Source organism: Stenella coeruleoalba (genome assembly GCF_951394435.1).
Source record: "Stenella coeruleoalba genome assembly, chromosome: 13".
Taxonomy (NCBI): domain Eukaryota; kingdom Metazoa; phylum Chordata; class Mammalia; order Artiodactyla; family Delphinidae; genus Stenella; species Stenella coeruleoalba.
Window position 1 is genome coordinate 43306825 of NC_137159.1, and position 24802 is coordinate 43331626.

The following is a 24802-nucleotide window of genomic DNA, read 5'->3' on the forward strand; positions in this document are numbered from 1 at the left end:
TTTCCATTTCACATTTTTATCAAAGTATAAAAGGAGACACTTAGCAGTCCCCATCAAGACAAGACACTTTGGAAATACCCAAACAAAACACTTCAAATTTAAACAAAGTGACTTCAAGGACCCTATTTCTTTTTGTGGCCTCCTACTGCATGAAAAGCCTCAACACTCTCAATGAGAGAAAGCAGGAGAACACTCCAACTACTTTAAGGTTGTAGAGGAACACACCAGGTGTGTGATCTATGCAAGGCAGAATTGCAGGAAAAAAAATGTATCTTCCAAGTTTCTTTCCTCTTCCTCCCAGGGACAAAAAATTTTACCTGTCACATTCCATGTCTATAATTCCCAGATAAGTATTAAAATAACGTTTAAATTTCTCAGTACCCACTATCACTAGATACCAGTGGGTTGCTGTTACTCTCCCAAGCAACTTATTTTCATGGCAACCCAATGTCAGAGAGCCTCAGTGCCAACCCAAATAAGGGATCGTGACAAAACAGGACAAGTTCTGGAAATCCACTACGTTCTGGTCACCTTCAAATTCCCTCATATTAGGCGGTCACACACCCTAGTCAGTCTTGGTTCCTAGGCAGAACCTGTTCCCATGGCATAATCATGTTTTGAAAGGACATCATTTAGCATGCATCTTATCTGAATCCTCATAATAAAAATATTATAGAGTGGAGCTTCACTGAATTTTTACAGGAAAAATTAGTTGAAGATTATTCTAATCACAACTCCTTCAAATCCTTCACACATACTTCAGTTGCAAGGATGACTGGGATGAATTGTTCTTTCTCAAAAATAAATACTTTCAAACCATGAAGTCAGAAGTAAAAGGTCCTGAAACCATCAACCTTCAAAAATAAAACAGGGCAGAAACAAATACAAGTAAATTTTTAGTTTTTTTAAAAAAAAACTCAATTAAAGAAATCTATGCATTAAAAACTATAATGTTCAAATCTAAGCTAACTATCCTCTCATGTCTGAATCCCCTCTTCCTCTTATGTGTTCTCCTTCATTACTTTACACTGACTCTTCCAAGAAGTTGTTTTAAAACAAGTTGTCCTTTTTCCAAAGGTCACTATTTAAAGATGTCAAAGGTGGCTGCAGATTAGGAAAGAAGAACACACAGACATACTAGGGAAATGTCTCTTGGCAAGAGCACAGTTCCCCTCTACTCTCAGGACAGTCTGGCCTCCCAGTGACTCACATTGAACGTCTAAAACCAAATGAAGCAATGATCCTCTAATGGATACCCAATGTTGATGCCATGATCTGCCTTCAAATGCCAAAGCAGATCATACTCCTCCATCATCTCTCCTTGGGACAAAAATTTCACTAAATTATGTTAAAAATTATAGAAGGCATTCCAGCATAAAACCTCTTCCTCTCAAGACAGTAGCCTGAACATCAAGTTAAATTTAAATTATACACCATGACCAAGTGAGATTTATCTCAGGAATGCACGGCTAGTAATACACCATGTTAATAAAGAACAAGAAACACATGTGATAAAATCCAATACCTTTTCATAATAAAAACACACAACAAGCTAGCAATAAAAGGAAATTTTCTCAAGCTGATGGACAGCATCTACATACCCACAGCTATCATCACATTTAATAGTTAAAGGACTAAACTTTTCCTCCTAAGATCAAGAACAAAATAAGGATGTCCCCTTCTCACTACTTCTATTCAACACTGTACTGGAGGTTTTAGGTATGGAAATTGGGCAAGAAAGTAAAATAAAAAACATCCAAATTGGAAAAAAAGTGAAACTCTCTCTTTCTGAAGATGACATGATCTTGTAAATAGAATCCACAAATAAACTACTAGAGCTAATTAATGAATTCAGGAAGGTTTTAGGATACAAAAATCAACTGTATTTCTACACACTAGCAATGAACAATACAAAATGAAATTAAGAAAACAATTTACAAAGGCATCAAAAGAATACAATACTTGGGAATAAATTTTACAAAAGAAGTGCAAAATATGTACACTGAAAACTACAAAACACTGTTGAAAGAAATTAAAGAAGACCTAAACAAATGGAAAGATATCCCAATTCACTGATTGGGATTGCTAAGATTGTTAAGATGAACACAAGATTGTTAAGATGTTCAGATGATCCCCATACAAAAATACTCCCCCAATACAATCCCTATCAAAATCCCAGCTTGCTTCTTTGCAGAAATTACCAAACTCATACTAAAATACACATAGAAATTCAAGGGACCCAGATCAACCAAGATAATCTTGAAACAAAAAAGTTGCAAGACTCATACTTCCCAACCTCAAGACTTACTACAAGCTGCAGTCATTAAGACAGTGTGGTACTGGCATAAGAACATATAGATCAGTGGAATAAAACAGAGTCCAGAAATAAACTCTCACACTTACAGTCAACTGATTTTCAACAAGGGTGCCAAGACAATTCAATGGAGAAAGAACAGTCTTTTCAACAAATGGTTCTGGGACAAGTGTATATCCACATTCAAAAGAATGACGTTAGAATTCTACCCCATATCATATACAAAAACTAACTCAAAATGGATCAAGGACCTAAAAGTAAGAGGCAGAACTACAAATCCCTTAGAAGAAAGCATAGACATAAATCTTCATGACTATGTATTAGACAGCGGTTTCTTAGCTATGACACCAAAAGCCCAAGCAATCAAAGAACAGGTAAACATGACTTCATCAAAATTAAATTTTGTTGTGCTTCAAATGACACTACCAAAAAGTGAAAAACAGACCCTAGAAAGAGTAAAAGTATTGCAAATCATATCTGATAAGCAACTTGTATCCAGATTATATAAAAAACTCATAATCCAAATAAAAAGACAACCCAATAAAAAAAATGGGCAAAGTATTTATCCAAACAATATATGCAAAAGGCCAATAAGACATGAAAAGATGTTTATTAGTCATTAGGGAAATACAAATCGAAACTTTAAAAGATAGCATTTATACCTACTAGGATGGCAATGATCCAAGGGACAGACCATAACAAGTGTTGGCAAAGATGTGGAAGAAACTGGAACCCTCATGTATTGCCAGTGGGAATGTAAAATAGTACAGCCACCTTGGAGAACAGTTTCGCAGTTGTTCAAGAAGTTACACAGAGTCACCATGTGGTGCAGCCATTTCCACTCCCAAGAGAATTCAAAACATATGTCCACACAAACACCTGTGCACAAATATTCATAGGAGCATTATTCATTATAGTCGAAAAATTGAAATAATCCAAATACCTATCAATGGACGAATGGATAAATGTGGTACAAACCCACACAATAGGCTTAATAAGGACTAAAGTACTGATACATGCTACAATGTGAATGAACCCTGAAAACATTTCGCTAAGTAAAAGATGCAGACACAAAAGATCACATATCATATGACTCCATTTGCATGAAATGTCCAGAACAGGCACATTCACAGATACAGAAAGTATGTTAAGTGCCTCCTCAAGACTGAAGAAGGAAGGAATGGGAAGCAACTGCTGATGAGTATGATGTTTCTTTCTGGAGCGATGAGAAGGATTAGACCTGGGATTAGATAGCGTTAGTGGGTCCACAAGTCTGTGAATTTACTTAAAATCACTGAATTGTACACTTTGACCATTGTACACTTCAAAGGGGCATATTTTATGATACATGAATTATACCTCAAAATTCTGAACTTTAGTGGCATGTAGACTCTAAGAGTATGCAAATCTTGGTTAAAAAAAAAAATCAAGCAATTCCATTAAAAACTTACTGTGAAACATATAAATATATAAAATGACAAACTAATAAAAATATCTAAAGTTAGGACAGTCCTTAAAAGTATGATTCCAGAGAACTCCCAAGGGAATTCTCCAACAAATTATCACATCATATTACCATTAGCTGTCACTGAAGGGTGAGGACAATGTGCTCGCTGAATGGGGCCAGATCAGGCCCTTTCCAAAATCAAAACCTGGAAAGAGTCTTTAACTTGGTCTGAAGAATCAAACTCAGTAATTGTTGAAGAAAACCCTTAGCAAAACAAAGTTCACCACCCCCCCCCCCCGCAATTTTTTCTTTTTAACAAATCTTCATCATAAAAATGAATACTGCCCATTTATTTCTCAAAAAAGTAACGTGCCTCAGTGAGTTTTACAAGGCTCCAGACCCTAACCTAGTTGGTGATTCCAAGTGAAATGTGCTTGGCTATCTCCTATCATGTAGCTTCCTACAAAGTTACTTTGAAGAGGGAACAGTCACACTCCAGATAAAACGTACACAGAGTAATTTGTCAGCCAATACAAGGCATTAGTCAGCCTGCCTTCATAAGTCTATCACTTCATGCCATTTCTCTTTTGGGCTTCACCATCAGGAAGCTTCTTGGGCTTCCCTGGTGGCGCAGTGGTTGAGAGTCCGCCTGCCGATGCAGGGGACACGAGTTCGTGCCCCGGTCCGGGAAGATCCCACATGCCGCGGAGCGGCTGGGCCCGTGAGCCATGGCCGCTGAGCCTGCGCATCCGGAGCCTGTGCTCCACAACGGGAGAGGCCACAACAGTGAGAGGCCCGCGTACTGCAAAAAATAAATTAAAAAGTCTCTCTTTTAAACAAAGAATAGTATGGCACATACCTTGGGTACAAGGACATTTAATTATCTCTTTTTCTAACGCAAACAGGCTGTCTGTGCATACTCCACAGTCTCATACTGACCTTGACAACTGGCTCAATAAAAAGACAGTGAAATGTCTACTTGGGGAACCTCAAAAAGCACATTCTTCTCTCTTCAGGATTTTAAAGTTTAGCACACTTTATACAGGAAATCTGTCTCTCTTTTAAAGCTGCTTTGCATTTTTTTTTCAGCCACCAAGGGAATTCTTAAGTATAAGGATCCATTTTTTGTCTCTTAGAGAAGTACCAAGTATATGAATGTGATGCTCCATCGCACGGGGAAAAATATAACATAAAAAGATAAAAAGCAGTTCAGTATCTTTTAGCTAACATCCATTTCACGTGTAAGGTTACACGTGGACATGATGCTTATCAAGTGAATCAATCCTCTGTGGAAAGGACTGGTTTTTTGTAGACTGAACCCATGATTCAAAACAGTACAAGTTAATCCCTCTTGCACAGAACTTAATACATGCTCGTGTGTTAAGAAAATGATCAATTCTTTGAAGGGAAAACAAATCTCTGATTATATGAACAAACTGCACGATTTGGTCAATCCAGTTAACCAAGTATCCCGATAGAAACAAAGCCTCCAAATAATTTTCAAAGGTTTTTCATGTTCTCAAGGTACGTGTACATTGTTCAACAAGCAAGAATATGGGCTACAGGACTTCCCTGGTGGCGCAGTGGTTAAGAATCCGCCTGCCAATGCAGCGGACACGGGTTCGAGCCCTGGTCCGGGGAGATCCCACATGCCGCGGAGCAACTAAGCCCGTGCACCACAACTACTGAGCTGGCGCTCTAGAGCCTGCGAACCACAACTATTGAGCCCACGTGCCACAACTACTGAAGTCCGCGCGCCTAGAGCCCATGCTCCGCAACAAGAGAAGCCACCGCAATGAGAAGCCCGCGCACCGCAACGAAGAGTAGCCCCCACTCACCGCAACCAGAGAAAGCACGCGTGCAGCAGCAACGAAGACCCAACACAGCCCAAAAAAAAAAAAAAAAAAAAACTGTAAAATATATGGGCTAAACAGACTGTACCAGAAATGAGTCGTAAATAATAAGCCCTATTTTTAACAAAAGGATGTGTTAAAAATAAAGGGTATGTTTGTAATTTTACAAAGAAGAAGTTGAATGCTGAGTACTGTTTTTCTATGAACCTGCTACCTCGTGGCAGCACACCACAGCAGAAAGAGCAGAGATAAACAGGACAGTCAGGCAGACCTGGGTTCAAAGCCCAGCTCTGCCACAAATTGGCTGTGGGTGTACTTGAGGAAGTCGCTTTACCTTCTCAAACCTCAGCTTTTAACTCCGTAAAATGGAGATAATAATATCTACCTTTTGTGGTTGCCATGAGGATGGAACGATCAGTATCTCACATAACACAGCATGTGGCACTACAGCCCCCATCCATCTCTATTAGGTCACCTGTAATAGGCACCCAACCAATATTCTTTTTTTCATTTACAAAAGAAATGACACTTTGTTAAGCATTTATTACAGCAAACTTGTTTTATTATTATTATTCAATGGTTAGAGTTAGTATAGCAACACAGTTAAGAGTTCCAGACAAACAATGATGAGGCTTAACTTTGAATCTTAGTTCCACTGCACACTGGTAAGTAGACTTGTACCAAATTTCTTAACCTCCCAAATGCAGTCCCTTTGTCTCTAAAATAGGGATGAGACATTCACGTAAATTGCTTAACAAAGTGCTTGATACACATTAGGGATTACTGTTACTACTTATCAAGATTCTTACATGAATTTTTTTTCTACTAAATTACTTTAGGTATCAATCTGCTGAATCTCCATCACGGCAGCAAAAGCAACATCACCACAGAAACACCTGCAGACGCCTGCTTTCTACCTCCTGCACCCAAGCTTCCCAGACAAATGAGCTAAGCCTGCCTGTTATTTGGATTCTCATGATAATTGTAACAAAACTAAGCCTGAGGAACTAATGGTAGATTATGCGTGCTAAGTCATGCCAGGAATCTAGAGAGGACATCCGGCTTTGGCAAAGTGCACAAGCCGTATCTGAGCGTGCGCCTCTCCATACTGGCAAGGTCTGGGTTAGCCCGCTTGGTGAGGCTAGAGATTCCAGGTCTCTCCCCAGTGAGAATCCTCACAGAACAGAAATGCTGAATTAAGCACCACGTAGAAATGCCCCGTTGCATCAAAGCAGCATTTTGCACCGATTAGCAGCCAGCTAAAATACATTTTGATGAGCCATGTAAGTAAGTTCCAGGAAAGCTGCACAAGACAGAATATGACAGAATCCATATTCTTGCAGGGAAGGGGCCTCGCTTTATTACTTCCCTGAAAGACTTTGCATCATTCACACATTTGGGCACGAGAATGAGAATGAGACTGATGCGGACATAAGAAGCCTGACAAATCTGCACAAATGTGAGGCTGAAATGCTGAAGCAGCCATTTACAGAGAGAAAAGAACATACTCAGGACACCTGGGTTCTCTTCACTCTTCCTCCGGGTAGACATGATGCTTGTTTTATCTCATCTGCCCTAAGTCATCACCCCTTGTCCTGACACTATGCAGAATATTTTTAGATTCTGAAATGGAATGTGTAAAGTGTGGGAGCAGAGTTAAAGATACAAAAATGAATTTCTCGGGCTTCCCTGGTGGCGCAGCGGTTGAGAGTCCGCCTGCCGATGCAGGGGACACGGGTTCATGCCCTGGTCCGGGAAGATCCCACATGCCGCGGAGCGGCTGGGCCCGTGAGCCATGGCCGCTGAGCCTGCGCATCCGGAGCCTGTGCTCCGCAACGGGAGAGGCCACGACAGTTAGAGGCCCGCGTACCGCAAAAAAAAAAGAATTTCTCATAAAGTGTGAGGGCTCACACCTCCTCTGTCCTTCCATTCATTGCTCTTCCTCTTCCCTCCACAGAGAATCTTCTTTTCCCCTGCTCTCTCCTTATCATCTGTACCTAACCCCAACTCCAGAGAGAGGCCAAGTCCGGAAATGGATTACAGAAGTCCACACAGGCCACACCTGGTTCTCTTGCCTGGTCTCCCAGCTACAGGTCCCTCCCCACCCCATCAGACACACAATTGTGTCACTACTCTGCTCAAACACAGGAAACAGCTTCCGACTGCCCTCCTAACACCAGCCATAGGAACTCAGCGCACTCGAGGTACCAGGACTGTACGAGGCTTTCCTTCATTATTCTTGGCACTCACAATGATCTTGGAAGAAAGTTATTATTCTGTTATTATTATTACCCCCAACATTATTCCAACTCTGTATCTGGTCACATCTGTACTTTCAGCATCATTCCCTGAACCCCCAACCACCTGAACTTCTCACCGCTTCTTATTCAATCCTTTGGTTCTTCCCCTTTGGTTCTTGCTTGTGGCTTTCCCTCTAACAGAAATGCTCTCCTATTTACCAGGCACCCCTCTTCAAAGGGGATCCAGACACACCTCCTCCACATGGACTTCTCATACCTCTGAGCCAAAAATAATGTTGTCTCTTCGTTATCAGAGATACTTTTGTACCACCTTTATGGAACTTCCATTTGATTTTGTGCATCTCTCTTCCCTCTGCTAGACTGTACATTTTTCAAGAGACTGAGCATCATGACATCGACTCCTGTGCTCAGCACTGGGTGCACAAAACACATTTGCTCAAGGAATGTCTTAAGGAAAAATACAAACTTTGAGAATAAAACCTAATCTCTCTTTAGTGTCATGTATTCTGCTTCCCTCATTGACAAGTTTTATCTTTTCTCTGATGTACCTTTTTAATTTATTTGTAAAAACCAGTAACAAAATAAGCCTCCTAAAATATTATATTATTTTCCCAAGTATATCTATTAATAATGTTTAAGCAAGGCTCCGGTTGGCTCTACAGTAAGTGGACCTGAAGAAATTAAGGAAGGAGGCTGTGCAGAAAACCTCCTGGGCCTACTCTATCAACTAGTCCAAGGGATGAGACTATCCACATTTACATTTGGACAAGCTTGCAGATTAGGAGTGTAATAAGTTAATGTTTAGCTTCATACCTTTCCTCTATCACATTGCACACCATGGGAGATTGCATTTCAAGTAATTCACTGAAGGTATTTTTAGCTTATTCAGAGGTGTCCATGGAACTTTAGTGGAAATTAATGACCCCAAAATCTTACATCTGTTTTGATTTGTTTCTGATTTTAGTAAACTGTTTTTCACAACCTGAGATCAACTCATTTATGCCCAGGCTTACAGGTATTTGGGAACATCTACTAAGCTATTTCTCTCAGCAGAGATGATAGAACTGTTCAACTTCTCATAATGCGGTCATTATTATTCAACAAATAGTTAGGACATAGTGTCTTCCCTAAGTCAGCAAACAGGCAGGACAAGAAAAGAATGTGTAAACACTCAGGTGAAGGAAAATGAATACATAATTAAAGGGTTAGAAAGATTAGATCAATTCTGAATATCTTTAAGAAAGGTCTAAGCTGGCTCTGGGAAAACATGCATATTTGAAAGGGAAATGAAACCCAGAGAGGAGAAAAAGTAGATGATAAATAATGAGTGACTGACGTGAAACAGACAAATTTGAGAAAAAGACTGAGGAGTTACAAAATGAACCAAGATGGGAATAAGCATGAAACACAAGGGAAAACAAAAATGCACGGAGGTCTAATCAAAAAGAAAAAGAAAAATCAGAAAAACAATTGGAGCCAAGACAATCTGAAATGGTTAGAGCAGCAGTTCGAAATGAAAGCTAAGCAAGCTCAGAAGGGGGCCAGTTCAATTCAGCAGCTATTGATTGAGGTCCTACTACGGATAAGATGCCACGCTAAGAGCTGTGGAGCCCACAAAGGCAAAAAAAAGAAAGACCCTGCCCTCCAGAAGTGTAGCAAAAACAGAGCTAGCACCATACCTAAAAACTGCGATACAGGGTCTTCCCTGGTGGCGCAGTGGTTGAGAGTCCCCCTGCCGATGCAGGGGACACGGGTTCGTGCCCCGGTCTGGGAGGATCCCACATGCCGCGGAGCGGCTGGGCCCGTGAGTCATGGCCGCTGAGCCTGCGCGTCCGGAGCCTGTGCTCCGCAACGGGAGAGGCCACAACAGTGAGAGGCCTGCGTTCCGCAAAAAAAACAAACAAAAAAACCCCGCGATACATGGCCGATGGAGGCGACTGCCAGGAGGGAAGCACCCAGAGATGAGGAGGAAAAGGAGTACGCTCCCTAGTGAAGGAAGTGACCATCAGCACCAACACACTTGACCATGAGCGCTAGTCTCATGCATGGAGAACAGAGAGTTCAGTAAACACACAAAAAAACCTTGTATTAATAAGCGAGACATAGACTTTCTCATTTTAATGGGGTTAGGATGGGAAGAAAGAATTCAGAAATAAAAGGAGGACCAGAACAAACACTATTTATCTATATAGTGTTAACACTGTATAAACCGATAAGCCTCCGTTTCAAATGCTGATGAACACCAGCAGATGAAGGATGTTCTAGCTAGCCTCCTAGTGGACAGAGCATTTTTCTGGTGTTCTGCCACTGAACCATTAAAGTTTACACTACCCCTGGGCTTCCCTGGTGGCGCAGTGGTTAGGAATCCACCTGCCAATGCAGGGGACACGGGTTTGAGCCCTGGTCCAGGAAGATCCAACATGCCACGGAGCAACTAAACCCGTGCGCCACAACTACTGAGCCTGCGCTCTACAGCCTGGGAGCCACAACTGCTGAGCCTGCAAGCCACAACTACTGAGCCTGTGAGCCACAACTACTGAGCCTGCGCACCTAGAGCCCGTGCTCCGCAACAAGAGAAGCCACCACGAAGCCTGCAAACCGCAATGAAGGGTAGCTCCTGCTCGCCACAACTAGAGAAAGCCCGTGCACAGCAACTAAGACCCAACATAGCCAAAAGTAAATAAATAAAATAAATCAATTAAAAAAAATTTACACTATCCCTCAAGATCTTAGCTCAGAAGTTAGAAAATAATACTCGAAAAACAATTCAGCCCTTGGTGCATTTCCAATTTGAGTATGCCATCAGATGACTATTCACCCTTTTTTTTTTGACCTAAAATGTAAGGAGGGTCTTTTTTCCATGCAGACTGCCAAACAGGACTCAGCAAAATGGGATCAACTCAAGCAAGCATCAGTAAAGAGAAATACATCACAAGGGCCTTCCCTGAAGGAGCTTAGAGTAGCTGCAATTCAGTTCAGGGGTTAGTCATGAGGCCATTCTCAGACTCACAAATATGGTATATGAGAACTCTGATAACATCCCTTAGAGCAGGGGTCAGCAAACTGTGGTCCCTACGCTAAATCCAGGCCACTGCCTGTTTTTATGTGGCCCACAAGTTACGAAGGAGTTTTATATTTTTAAATGGTTAAAAAGAAAGTTTTTAAAACATATTTTGTGATGTGTGAGAATTATATAAAATTCAAATTTCAGTGTCCATAAATAAAGTTTTATTGGAACATAGCCACTTCCATTTGTTTACAGATTGTCTATGGTTTCATTGGCATTATAAAAGCAGTTGAGTAGTTATGACAGAGACCTTTTGGCCCAGAAACCCAGCCTAAATATTTACCATCTAGTTGACAGAAAAAGTTGGCTGACTCCTGCTTTAGAGCGTGCCAGGACTCCTCAACACAAATGTTGAGCATGAATTCTCTCTGCTATTTTTCAAAGGATGAGACAAGAAAGCTGTGTAGTTTTGCCGTTACACAACAGGCTCTGTCACCACAAAAACAGGGCTCTAGTCCTGGTCCCTCAGTCACCAGCCATGTAAACCTGCCAAGTGCTTTAACTTCTCAGAGCCTCTGTTCCCTCTCCTGCCCAGAAGAGCACTGTCAATCCACACCAACCAACCAGCAGCCTAGGTCGACCAGGAGCTGGACAGGCTGTGAGTTCTGGGCCTTCCCCTCTTAGCTCACCTACAAGTCCTTCTTCTTTCACGTGCACATCGGAGACGTTTATACGTACACAACACAAAGGCATTAGCCATACAGTGGTACAGAAGACAAATCCTGAACCACAAATCTATTGTTTTGATGAGATCTCTGTCCATTTTAATGCCTTTTCAAATCACAATCCCTTTGAGTATAATCATGCATTCACTCATCCAACAAATAACTGAGCTCTGTGACTGCCAACTGATATTCTGTTGGGGAAACAGACAATACACACAAATCTGTACCCTTGTATACATTCATATATACATATATTATATATATTATTATATATACATATATATACACAATCTTATTATATACAGATATACGGAGACAGAGTCAACAGACTGGATGTGGAGGGTGAGGAAATGCAAGAAATCAAAACAAGTAGTAGATTTTTGGTGTGAGCAACTGGGGCCATTTTCTAAAATCAGCAATTCCATGGGAGGAGCAGCTATAGGGAAGAAATCCAGAGTCTGCTTTGGGGCAAGATTCAGATACCAATTAAACATCCTAGTTATAATGCTGAATAGGGATTTAGAGAGTAGAATCTGATGTCCTTCAGCAAAGTCATGGCTACAGACACAGATTTGGGAGTCATCTGTATTAGGTTCACATTTAAAGCCCTGGGACCAGATGAAATGACCTAAATATGCAGGTAGAAAAGGGAGGTACACAGGAGAGCACCCTGGGGCCCTCCAACACTGAGAGGTCAAGCAGAGGAGTGAGGAAGGTCTAAGAGAAAGAAGAGGCAGAGAAGTAGGCAAGGGGAACACAATGACATAAATGCCAAGAGATGCAGTATTACAAGGAGGAATGGCCCTCCTTATCCACTGCTGCTGAGCGGCCAGCAGCACAGCATCCCCTGGGATCACCAGTATGGAGGTGACTGGTGACTCCCATGGAGGCATCTCGTTGAAGTGGTGGGAAGTGAAGAGCTACTGGAGTGGGATCAGAAAAGAATATGAATTGAGGAAGTGAAAAAAGCGACTAAACATCTCTGATGAAACCAAGAATCTTTTTCCCAGACCAAAAACAAAAAGCACACTAGCACATGAAGCATCGAATATCAGGGAGGATTACATGGCAGATCTCTCTCTAGAGCCACGAACCCCCTAAGGTTCTGGGCACCCCATTAAAAACCCTTGCTCTACAATACAAACACACTGCCAAGGTGAACTCCCTTCCCCCAACAGAAACCTAGAATCATGAGGCCACGGACAATTCCAGGTATGTGGAGGCCTCCTGTCTTTCCCATGAAGCTCTTTCCCTTTAGAATGTGTCTCTTTTTCATAAAAGGGAGTCACTGGGATTCAGAAAGAATTCACAGGCTAAGTTACAGCAAGTTGAGTCAGATTTACTCCAGCTCTTTCACTGACTTGTCTAAGAGACACTTTTAGACTGAGGGGCGGGCCATGCAGAAGCCAAGGCCCCCAAGAGACTGTCTACTTCAGGGCTCAGCTACCTTATCCTGTTACCTAACTTGCTTTTCCTCCCATCTCAGGTTGGGGAGACTATGGCTAGCAGGAGTGATTTTACCAAGAAGGCAGCTGAAATATTCTTATTTTTCCAGAAGAGACTCTAGCGCCATGTTAATTGAATAAGCAGCCAACACATCACACCATCAGACTCTACAGAGTGAGAATTTTTAAAAGATAAAGTAGCATTCATGGAACGAATTTTCTTTTACACCCTCTCATTTGCTCCTAAATCTCAGCTTTGGCTGGCATGTTACCCTTTTGTACGAGGGAAAGATACCACACTGTGTATGACAGGTTTACAGAATTTCTTAACAGCCATGCCGAGATGTAAGAAACAGATAAGCAGGGCGTGTCTGGATCATGCTTTGCAACTCACTTAAGCACTGAAGCAGACTTTCAGTAGCAAAAGAACCTGAACCAGAAACAGTTCATTCTTGTTCTTTCATTTCCTTCAGCAATCCTCTACCAAGCACTTCCTATGCCCTTTCAGAAGGCCAGCACCAGGGCTGGGACCAAACACCAAGAGCTGAGTGACAGCCAAGGTCCTTCCACTCATGGAGCTCACATTTTAGTGATGGAAGAAAACAATAACAAGTTATTTAAAAATATATATATATATTATATACACGAAATTTTCAAATGAGGATATATATACACACACACATATATACATATATATACAAAAATTTTCAAATTGGATTATTGCTTTGAAAAAAGTAAGTCAGAACAGGGTGGTCAGAAAGGACTCTCTCAGAAGAGACCTCTTCTTCTGAGACCTGCATGACAAGGAGGTGTCAGCCGTGGAAAGCTGAAGACGAGTGTCCTGCTTATGCTTTTAAAATCTTGTTTCCAATATCAAACTTAAAACCACTGGAAAATTATCTAGACTTTGCCATTTAGCAGCAGTATTTCTAACAGCAGAAAAATAAATACGAACTCCTGGGATCGCCTATCAAAAGGAGTGAGTCATTACTACCTTTATGAGGCTTTCGATGACTAATTAAGAGAACAGGGAGCCCAGAAAAATTACAACTGCTTGTACTTTTACTGCCTGTATCCAGGAATTACATCATCTGCCTGAGGTATCTATCCCCAGAGTAAGTCTATGTTCCTCAATTATCAGTCATGAGTTACGAGTATCATAAGCAGGGAAGGGTTCAGTTCAATTAGTCTAAGTAATTGTACAAATTTTATCCAGACTCAAGAAAAGGTTTGAAACACAGAAAATGAAACATGAGATACAGAAAGTAGAATGTTGAATACGCTGGGCTCATATCCTGTGAGCTGTTTCGCAGATACTGAAACCCCCACCAGGTGGAAGAAGGTAACCAAATTAACCATATGTTACCCACAGCACGTAGACCACAGACTGGTTGGAACAAAAAGGTTGATGATGTTGACTCCCGCTTACCTTACCACCAACCAACCAGAAGAACACCCACGAGCTTATCACATACCCCACCAATCTCCCTCCCTCCCTCTGGTCTTTTAAAACCTTTCCCTGAAAGCCATCACAGAGTTCAGGTCTTTTAAGCTACCTGGATTCCTTGCTTGGCTCCATGCAATAAACACTGCACTTTGCTTCACCACAACCCAGTGTCAGTAGATGGGCTTTACCGCGCACGGACGAGCAGACCCAAGTAAAAAAAAAAAAAAAAAAAAAAAATTCTGGGCTCAATGTTGCCCAATACCTTGATAAATTTCACTGGCTGACTCTGATATTGACAGGGTCCAGTATTAAAAAAATTTTTTGGCCCAGCAATACTTACTCAAGCATAATTTTACTGACAACATCAATATCTATATCAACCCCACCAACATTCTCTGACAATAAAGAAACAAACTGTCAGAGTCAAAATTCAGATACATCTTGCTGCTAAAGTAAAGTTAGCTCAAGGTGAAAGTCATTGATTCCCCGGTGAAAACCCATTTGCTGGGACTGATTAATTTTTGCCTCAGATAAAACACAAAGATAGTGTAGGCTATTTAAGCCTGATTTGTACCACATACTGCTTTGAAACATTGATCACTCTCATGTTTCATTTAGGCAAAAAAAAAAAAAATCAAGACTTACAGATTTAGCTCTTTGTAACTGTGCTTCAACATGGCTCTTCTATCTTTAAGATTAAACAAGTTTATGATGACCTAGAGCACAAATCAGAGGTCTATGACACCAGCAATATGCTGCTCCTTTTTCTTTCTCCTATTCTCCTCGCCTTTTCCTCTCTCTTACTTTTTCCTCTCCACTCCTCTATAGTCCAGGCTTGCCACCAATACCCAAGGTCTTAGCAAATATTGCAGAACCAAGGTCTAAAATGATTGGCAATCACTCACTGGTAGCTTTTACCACAATTACTAGCTACAATGTTAACAATCTTACCTAAATAATGCTTCTTTAAGGTCCTCTATTAAAAACTAGAGAAACATTTCACATGTCCAAAACAGCCAATCAAAAGCAGGAAATAAAATGGATGAGCAATAGAATATTCAGAGATATAAGTCTGTCCTGATCATGTAGGATTAAGCTCCTTATAAGCTAATACTAGGAGATTAAAAAAAAACCCACTGGGTATGAAATGACAAGTGAAGCTTTAGCTACATCCATCCAAAGAAAACAAAATTTCCAAACAGGGGATATAGGTCATAATTCTGCTGATAAAAGTAATCGTGTCACGGCAATCCTGGACTATGTAGGAAAATCCTGTCATTGGCTGGGTTTTTGTCATTGGTTCTTGCACCAAAAACAGACTCCTAAACAGGAAGAGGTTCAGGGTCTTCAGAACCATCACTAGCATCCAGGTCTCTCTTTACTTCAGTTGTGCAATGGGAGAGCCTTAATGTGAAACCTCATTATTTAAACATATTATTGTCCAATGAATATAAAGTTTAGAAGTTAGATAAAAACATACCTTCTCTCAACTTGATTCTGAATCTTAATATGGTCATGTAGAGTGGAATTAAAGAAGCAGAAGGGGGGGGACAGAAAATGTGGAGACTTCTATATTGTTGCCTTTTGACACTTATATCAAATAATAAAGGCAAACATATACTGTACACTTAGTATGTGCCAGGTAGTGTGTTGTCTCATTTAATTTGAGAAGCACTTTATAAAAGGTGGGTACTATTATTATCCTCAGTTTACAGATAAGGAAACTAGGGCACAAATAAGTTCAGAAACCGTATCACAGAGCTTGTAAGTGGCAGAGCCAGAAAGTAATATCAGACTGGCTGGCTTCACAAAGGAAGTTCATAGTTTCATAGTTATTCCTTGATGCTCAGTGGGAGAACTTTAGTCCTCAGCTCTGCTCTGTGCCACGTCCTTGGAAAAAGCTTCTATTAATCTCTCCAAAACTCAGTCATTTCTGTGATTCTGAAATAGAACAGATCTACCCTATAAGTCACAGAGAAAGCTCACAACAGAGTGAAAAATTCTATGGGGAGAGCACTGGTGTCCAAATTACTGAGTCTGTCATACCTCTTGAAACCTAGGTAAGCATATTTCGAAAAGGGCACTCAGACCATCAACAAACCTCATAACAAGCCCACAGAGAGTTCTGAAAAAGACCTTCAGGGACCTTGAACTCTGACAGGGGAGACAGGTTAAACCAATATATAGTTATCATAAATACACAACCATTACAATACACCAAGAAGATGGGGCAGGTCCCAACGAGTTAGGCAATGGGTAGGGTTAGTTTCAGGAAGGCTTCCTGGAGAAAGAGGGCCTGTGGGCTGTAATTTTTTGCAAGGAAACAATGGAAAGAAAAAACAAAAAATGAATATTCCTCCATACATAATAGGTAGACTGGGCAAATCTTCAGATCATGAGCCTGAGTGCCAGCCAGAGTATCTATACAGCTCAAATGGACAAAAATTGATTCCTACTTAAAACATTTCTTAGAAGACAAATGCAAGAAAGATATTGCTGCTATGCTATGTTTTCTTCTCCCTCCAGGCTATTTTCCCCCAAATAATGAAATCATTTTAATAAAAAAATAATAAAACCCGGAACTATTTTTAAAATCTGAGAACATTATATCTTTCCTTCTGTTGCCAAGCAACACACTTTTGCTATGGTACAATCTGAGACCTTGATTAACATTCTCAGCTGTATAGAAAGGATACAGGAACAGGATATCTTGATTACAGAATGAATTTTTTTAAATAAAGAAATAAAAGAGAAGAGAAAGAAATGAAATATAGGACTCATATCAAAATATTGCATTTTTGGGCTTCCCTGGTGGCGCAGTGGTTGAGAGTCCGCCTGCCGATGCAGGGGACACGGGTTTGTGCCCCGGTCTGAGACAATCCCACATGTCACAGAGCGGCTGGGCCCGTGAGCCATGGCCGCGGAGCCTGCGTGTCCAGAGCCTGTGCTCCGCAACGGGAGAGGCCACAACAGTGAGAGGCCCGCGTACCGCAAAAAAAAAAAAAATTGCATTTTTACAGTGGAAACAGCGAGCCATGAATTCTTCAATTTGAGAAAACTCAATGTACAGAGCTAATAATACAGAGGGATTCTCTGCAGATACTCAAATTGCTGCAGCCATGAGAAAACGCAGCAATGTCACTGCTACTACATCAGCTATGATTATGCGTTTTCAGTGACTCAATGGTTATTTGTTAACTTTTGCACCTTTCAGTGCTAGAACTCGCCTAGCTGATGGTAACTTAACTGGGTAACTGATGTTAAGCAGAGCAAAATGAATACAGTTCCTGCCCTCATGAAATCCACAGCCTAGAGGAGCTTCCGGTGCTTATCATCCTCGTTTTACGGATGAGGAAATTAAGCAACTTCCCCACAGAGCTAGTGAGTGGTAGGCCTGGAAGTATAACTCAAGTCTGTTTGACTCCAAAGACTACGGTCTTCTCCCTCTTGCGAGAGCACTGGAATCACAACTAACTGCTGAACAATCACCGACAGGAAGACACTGGAACTCACCAAAACAGATACCCCACATCCAAAGACAAAGGAGAGGCCACAATGAGATGGTAGGAGGGGCGCAATCACAATACAATCAAATCCCATAACCACTGGGTGGGTGACTCACAAACTGGAGAGCACTTATACCACAGAAGTCCACCCACTGGAGTGAAGGTTCTGAGCCCCACGTCAGGCTTCCAGGCCTGGGAGTTCCGGCAACAGGAGGAGGCATTCCCAGAGAATCGGACTTTGAAGGCTAGTGGGATTTGATTGCAGGACTTTGACAGGACTGGAGGAAACAGACTCCACTCTTGGAGGGCACACACAAAGTACTGTGTGCATCAGGACACAGGAGGAAGGAGCAATGACCCCATAGGAGACTGAACCAGACCTACCTGCTACTGTTGGCGGGTCTACTGCAGAGGCAGAGGGCAGCTGTGGCTCACCACAGGGACGAGGACACTGGCAGCAGAAGTACTGGGAAGTACTCCTTGGTGTGAGCCCTCCCGGAGTCTGCCATTAGCACTACCAAAGAGCCTGCAGGCTCCAGGGCTGGGTCGCCTCAGGCCAAACAACCAACAGAGAGGGGACTCACCCCCTCCCATCAGCAGACAAGCGGATTAAAGTATTACTGAGTTCTGGCCACCAGGGCAACACCCAGCTCTACCCACCACCAGTCCCTCCTACCAGGAAGCTTGCATAAGCCTCTTAGATGGCCTCATCCACCAGAGGGCAGACAGCAGAAGCAAGAAGAACTACAATCCTGCAGCCTGTGGAACGAAAACGACATTCACAGAAAGACAGACAAAATGAAAAGGCAGAGGACTATGTACCAGATGAAGGAACAAGATAAACCCCCAGAAAAACAGCTAAATGAAGTGGAGACAGGCAACCTTTCAGAAAAAGAATTCAGAATAATGATAGTGAAAATGATCTGGAACCTCTGAAAAAGAATGGAGGCAAAGATCAAGCAGATGCAAGAAATGTTTAACAAAGACCTAGAAGAATTAAAGTACAAACAAACAGAGATGAACAATACAATAACTGAAATGAAAAATACACTAGAACGAGTCAATAGCAGAATAACTGAGGCAGAAGAATGGATAAGTGACCTGGAAGACAGAATGGTGGAATTCACTGCTGCAGAACAGAATAACGAAAAAAGAATGAAATGAAGACAGCCTAAGAGACCTCAGGAACAACATTAAATCCACCAACTTTCACGTTATAAGGGTCCCAGAAGGAGAAGAGAGAGAGAAAGGACCCAAGAGAATATTTGAAGAGATTATACTCGAAAACTTCCCTGATATGGGAAAGGAAATAGCCACCCAAGTCCAGGGAGCACAGAGAGTCCCGGGCAGGATAAACCCAAGGAGAAACACACTGAGACACATAGTAATCAAACTGATGAAGATTAAAGACAAAGAAAAATTATTAAAAGCAGCAAGGAAAAAATGACAAATAACATACAAGGGAACTCCCATAAGATTAGCAGATGATTTCTCAACAGAAACTCTACAGGTCAGAAGGGAGTGGCACGATATATTTAAAGTGATGCAAGAGAAGAACCTACAACCAAGATTACTCTCTGCCTGGCAAGGATCTCATTCAGATTCGACAGAGAAATCAAAAGCTTTACAGACAAGCAAAAGCCAAGAGACTTCAGCACCACCAAACCAGCTCTACAACAAATGCTAGAGGAACTTCTCTAAGTTCTAGAGAAGAAAAGGACCTACAAAAACAAACCCAAAACATTTTAGAAAATGGTAATAGGAACATACATATCAATAATTACCTTAAACGTGAATGGATTAAATGCTCCAACCAAAAGACACAGGCTCGCTAAATGGATACAAAAACAAGAGCCATATATATGCTGTCTACAACAGACCCACTTCAGACCTTGGGGCACATACATTCTGAAAGTGAAGGAATGGAAAAAGATATTCCATGCAAATGGAAATGAAAAGAAAGCTGGAGTAGTAATATGCATATCAGATAAAATAGACTTTAAAATAAAGAATGTTACAAGGGACAAGAAAGGACACTTCATAATAATCAAGGGATCAATCCAAGAAGAAGATATAACAATTATAAATATATATGCACCCAACATAGGAGCACTTCAATACATAAGGCAAATGCTAACATGTAAAAGAGGAAATTGACAGTAACACAATTAACAGTGGGGGACTCTTTAACACCTCACTTACACCAATGGACAGATCATCCAGACAGAAAATTAATAAGGAAACACAAGCTTTAAATGACACAACAGACCAGATAGATTTAATTGATATAGGACATTCCATTCAAAAAGAGCAGATTACACTTTCTTCTCAAGTGCACAGGGAACATTCTCCAGGATAGATCACATCTTGGGTCACAAATCAAGCCTCGGTAAACTTAAGAAAACTGAAATCATATCAAGCATCTGTTCCGACCACAAGGCTATGAGATTAGAAATCAATTACAGGGGAAAAAATGTAAAAAACACAAACACATGGAGGCTAAACAATACGTTACTAAATAACCAAGAGATCACTGAAGAAATCAAAGCGGAAATCAAAACATACCTAGAGACAAATGACAATGAAAACACGATGATCCAAAACCTTTGGGATGCAGCAAAAGCAGTTCTAAGAGGGAAGTTGACAGCAATACAATCCTACCTCAAGAAACAAGAAATAAACAATCTAACCTTACACCTAAAGGAACTAGAGAAAGAAGAACAAACAAAACCCAAAGGTAGTAGAAGGAAAGAAATCATAAAGAGCAGAAATAAATGAAATGGAAACAAAGGAAACAATAGCAAAGAGCAATAAAACTAAAAGCTGGTTCTTTGAGAAGATAAACAAAACTGATAAACCTTTAGCCAGACTCATCAAGAAAGAGAGAGGCCTCAAAGCAATAAAATCAGAAATGAAAACGGAGAAGTTACAACAGGCACCACAGAAATACAAAGCATCATTAAGAGACTACTACAAGCAACTCTATGCCAATAAAATGGACAACCTGCAAGAAATGCACAAGTTCTTAGAAAGTATAACCTTCAAAGACTGAACCAGGAAGAAATAGAAAATACGAACACACTAATCACAAGTAATGAAATTGAAACTGTGATTTAAAGTCTTCCAACAAACAAAAGTCCAGGACCAGATGGCTTCACAGGTGACATCTATCAAACATTTAGAGAAGAGCTAACAACCAACCTTCTCAAACTCTTCCAAAAAACTGCAGAGGAAGGAACACTCCCAAACTCATTCTATGAGGCCACCATCACCCTGATACCAAAACCAGACAAGATACTACAGAAAAAGAAAATTACAGACCAATATCACTGATGAACACAGATGCAAAAATCCTCAACGAAACACTAGCAAACAGAATCCAGCAACACATTAAAAGGATCATACACCATGATCAATGGGATTTTCCCCAGGGATGCAAGGATGCTTCAATATACACAAATCAATGTGATACACCATATTAACAAATTGAAGAATAAAAACCATATGATAAAAATAAAACATATGATCATCTCAATAGATGCAGAAAAAGCTTTCGACAAAATTCAACACCACTGTTGATAAAAACTCTCCAGAAAGTGGGCATACAGGGAACCTACCTCAACATAATAAAGGCCATATACGACAAACCCACAGCAAATATCATTCTCAATGGTGAAAAACTGAAAGCATTTCTTCTAAGATCAGGAACAAGACAAGGATGCCGTTCTCGCCACTATTATTCAACATAGTTTTGAAAGTCCTAGCCTCGGCAATCAGAGAAGAAAAAGAAATAAAAGGAATTACACATTGGAAAAGAAGAAGTAGAACTGTCACTGTTTGGAGATGACATGATACTATACATATACATAGATCATCCTAATGATGCCACCAGAAAACTACTAGAGCTAATCAATGAATTTGTTAAAGCTGCAGGGTACAAAATTAATGCACAGAAATCTCTTGTATTCCTATACACTAACAGCGAAAGATCAGAAAGAGAAATTAAGGAAACAATCCCATTCACCATTGCAACAAAAAGAATAAAATACCTAGGAATAAACCTACCTAAGGAGGTAAACTATCTGTACTCAGAAAACTTTAAGACACTGATGAAAGAAATCAAAGATGATACAAACAGATGGAGAGATATAGCATGTTCTTGGATTGGAAGGATCAATATTGTGAAAATGACTATACTACCCAAAGCAATCTACAGATTCAATGCAATCCCTATCAAATTACCAACAGAATTTTTTTTGTTTGTTTGTTTGTTTTTACAGAACTAGAACAAAAAATCTTAAAATTTGTATGGAGACACAAAAGACCCCTAGAAGCCAAAGCAATATTCAGGGGAAAAAATGGAGCCCGAGGAATCAGACTCCCTGACTTCAGACTATACTAAAAAAGCTATAGTAATCAACACAATAGGGTACTGGCAAAAAAATAGAAATATAGATCAATGGAACAGGATAGAAAGCCCAGAGATAAACCCATGCACCTTTGGTCAACTAATCTATGACAAAGGAGGCAAGGATATACAGTGGAGAAAAGACAGTCTCCTCAATAAGTGGTGCTGGGAAAATTGGACACCTACATATAAAAGAATGAAATTAGAACACTCCCTAATACTATACACAAAAATAAACTCAAAATGGATTAAAGATCTAAATGTAAGACCAGACACTATAAAACTCTTAGAGGAAAACATAAGAAGAACACTCTGACATAAATCACAGCAATATCTTTTTTGACCCACCTTCTAGAGTAATGAAAATAAAAACAAAAACAAACAAATGGGACCTAATGAAACTTAAAAGCTTTTGCACAGCAAAGGAAACTATAAAGAAGATGAAAAGACAACCCTCAGAATTGGAGAAAATATTTGCAAACAAATCAACAAAGGATTAATCTCCAAAATACATAAACAGCTCATGAAGGTCAATATTAAAACAAAAACAAACACCCAATGAAAAAATGGGCAGAAGACCTAAATAGACATTTCTCCAAAGAAGATATACAGATGGCCAAGAGGCATATGAAAAGCTGCTCAACATTACTAATTATTAGAGAAATTCAAATCAAAAGAACAATAAGATACCACTTCACACCAGTTAGAATGGGCATCATCAGAAAATCTAGAAACAACAAATACTGGAGAGGGTGTGGAGAAAAGGGAACCCTCTTGCACTACTGGTGGGAATGTAAATTGATACAGCCACTATGGAGAACAGTATGGAGGTTCCTTAAAAAACTAAAAATAGAATTACCATATGATCCAGCAATCCCACTACTGGGCATATACCCAGAGAAAAACATAATTCAAAAAGACACATGCACCGCAATATTCATTGCAGCACTATTTACAATAGCCAGGTCATGGAAGCAACCTAAATGCCCATTGACGGATGAACGGATAAAGATGTGGTACATATATACAACGGAATATTACTCAGCCATAAAAAGGAACGAAATTGTGTCATTTGTAGAGACGTGGATGGATCTAGAGACTGTCATAGAGAGTGAAGTAAGTCAGAAAGAGAAAAACAAATATTGTATAGTAATGCATATATGTGGAATCTAGAAAAATGGTACCGATGAACCAGTTTGCAAGGCAGAAATAGAGATGTAGAGAAGAAACACATGGACCCCAAGGGGGGAAAGCAGGGGGTGGGGGTGGGATGAATTGGGAGACTGGGATTGACATATATACACTGATGTGTATAATATAGATAACTAATACGAAACTGCTGTTTAAAAACGTAAGTAAATAAATAAAATTCAAAGGCTACGTCTTTACCACAGTTTCTTGCATGTGCCCTGACTTGAGAGGTGACAATTCTATTGTACCTTGCAATGATATCATACCTGGAAAACAGTAGTTTTCTGTTCTATGTGACTCATTTTAAGAGGAGTTTTGAGTTCCTCTAGATACATTCTAGTTTGTCCATCAGGATAATGGAATATCTGGAAAATATATTGGGAATACCCTCCAGGTGGTTTGACCAGGAGAGAAGATTTAGGTGAAGATGTGATAAACATCTACATAACGGAAAATTCTTAAATAGAAAAAGTATGAGATTTACTCTATAAAGCCTGGAAACAAGAGTAGAGTAAAAGAGAAAATAATGGGTGGAGGATAACGAGGGACAGATTTCAGTTCAACAAAAGGAAGAGCTTTTTTGACACAAAATCTGTCCAAAATGGATTATAGGTGGTTTTAAAACAAAATGAAGTCCCAGGAACTAAAATTCCTCAAGTGCAGAATGACCAATAAACCATGGATGGTGACAGGGATGATGTATGTGAACTGGAGATTGAATCAAATAGTTTCTAAAAATCCATCCACTTTAATATACTGTCCTTCTAGAAGAAAGTCATATACTTTACTTTTTGACACATACATACATACAAAATTCAGGTAACTAGATAGATTTCTATATACAGAAGAAAAAACTCTTCGTTTTAATTTTCTTTTAAAATTATGTTGACTACATCAGGAGAAAAGGTTCAATTAGGTGCCGATTTATCTTTAACGGTTCCCTTTAATGCTTGCTGAGAAAACCAAAACAACAACAACAGTCAAAATATAGCAGGAGTGGGCTGAAGCCAACCCAAGAAGTAGGAATCAAAGATGGCTTAACAAAGATAAATGAATATTCAAAACTGTGAATTCTCTACCAGCAAATCTAAAAGGTTTCCAATTCTGACAATATATGTAATCCTATCACAGGACCACTGAGCGTAATTGTGCACTTTATAGTCTCTGAATTGCACTCCGTGGAGTTGTTCAATGCATA

General features: G+C 40.2%; 1 protein-coding gene across 3 annotated transcripts in view; it reads right to left on the reverse strand.

The window, feature by feature from the left end:
• Window positions 1-24802, reverse strand: part of CCDC85A (coiled-coil domain containing 85A) — a 203683-nt gene that overhangs the window by 136275 nt on the left and 42606 nt on the right. The gene's annotated exons all lie outside the window — the stretch shown is intronic.